Raw genomic sequence first — 1,603 nt, 5'->3', positions numbered from 1 at the left:
AGTTTCAAGTTCTGATGTCGGAAAGGGTTTGCTGCTCACCGACAAACATCAGGCCAAAAATGGCTATGCCCAATGGCCATTAAAGGTTGCCGTTTATTTTATTTTTATTGATTCCATTAATGAAACAACGGTATTTTAACACATTTTATCTGTAGAAAATAATTATACAAATGATTTCCATTATTTCTTGACTAGACAGAAACTTGAGGCATTAAAGCTACAATTCCTATTATTTAGAACAAGTAACAATTCCCCAATCTTCATATATCAGCCTTGGAATAATTTTAACTTTTTGGTAATTGTGAAGGAGGACCATAGGGGTATGGCATTGTGAAGGAGGACAATAGGGGTATGGCTTTACAACACACCCTGCCCCTGTGATCAGTTTTTACTGCTATTATTTCATTGATCTGGTTTGGGTTTATGTCTTGTCCGAAGAAATGTCAATACAAAACATTTATTTGTTAAGTGTATTGGAGTGCAATGGCTGAGAGGTCAGCTTATCAGACGCTGATTCAGAGGGTCCGGAGTTCGATCCCTACCTGAAGTTTTGATGAAAATAGTTCTGGTTATAATCAGTAAATGGTTCTTTATTACATACTCAAATCAGATTTTAAAACTACACATCAGTTCATTGCTAAAAACCTAGTATACCTAGTATACAGTTTTGACCATTTAAGCTATCCAAACAATCTGATTTGAGCAATTGCAATCATAAGGATTGTATGAAATATATAAAAAGGTAATACATAGGAACAAAATACTTGTTTATTTTGTGCATCATTAAAGTCTTAACACATGTCTTTTATAATTATCAGACCAAGAGATCACCCTAGGGACCAAATCGCTGGAATTGGATAGTTGGGATAGCTCATCTGGCCAAATCCAAATATGAGGTAACTTTGCTTCAAAGGCTCTTACATAGCTTACTGGTATACTGTTACACATTTCTGACCATCGTGACATACATAAATCTGTATGTCTTGCGACTGTGAGTTCATCTAGATACAGAAGAAATCATTAATATGGAACTGTCTAGTGTCGTAATGCACCTTTTACCGATTTCTGAGACTAGATACCACAGGATGATTTAGTGTACTTTTCTTATTTTATTTTTAGGATAATTAAAAAAAATCTGCTACATGTAATGAATTTAACCTCCATATGAACCAGATCTTCAAAGAATTGAAAGCATTACAGATAGTACAATTAGTTTCTCGATTTTTTAAACAAGTTTGGTGTTTGCGGAAATATTTTCACTTGAGGTTTTATTGGCAACAGAAAACTTTTATGTCACACCCACCTGCTAAGCAAATCATATTATGATGAGTTATCAGTAAAGGTAATTATGTGAAAAACTGTGTTTTTACAGTTCATATTGTTATGAGGATGAATTAATATTAAATATAATTATGTTTAAGATTTGAAGCTATTTTGGTTTCAGTTTACTCTTGTCAAGTTCTGAGAGCTCAGTCAGTTATGTTAGACGACCTTCACATCCCATCCAGAAGAACCAAGGGGCAACTGATGTGGCCGAGCAGGCACAAAGACACAGATTCAATCTATTTATCTTACAATGTAAAAATTGTTGTCAATAACAAGC

At 34.1% G+C, this 1,603-nt stretch overlaps 1 long non-coding RNA gene across 1 annotated transcript; it reads left to right on the top strand.

Annotated features, from left to right (window-relative positions):
* Nucleotides 1-1,603, top strand: LOC128217142 (uncharacterized). The gene is made up of 3 exons (XR_008258192.1): nucleotides 1-85; nucleotides 819-896; nucleotides 1,445-1,603. It is a non-coding gene; the product is annotated as an uncharacterized LOC128217142 (long non-coding RNA).

This window comes from Mya arenaria, chromosome 14 (genome assembly GCF_026914265.1).
Source record: "Mya arenaria isolate MELC-2E11 chromosome 14, ASM2691426v1".
In the NCBI taxonomy this organism is placed as follows: domain Eukaryota; kingdom Metazoa; phylum Mollusca; class Bivalvia; order Myida; family Myidae; genus Mya; species Mya arenaria.
Note: the sequence above shows the minus strand (reverse complement) of the source record. Positions and strands in the feature narration are given on the sequence as shown.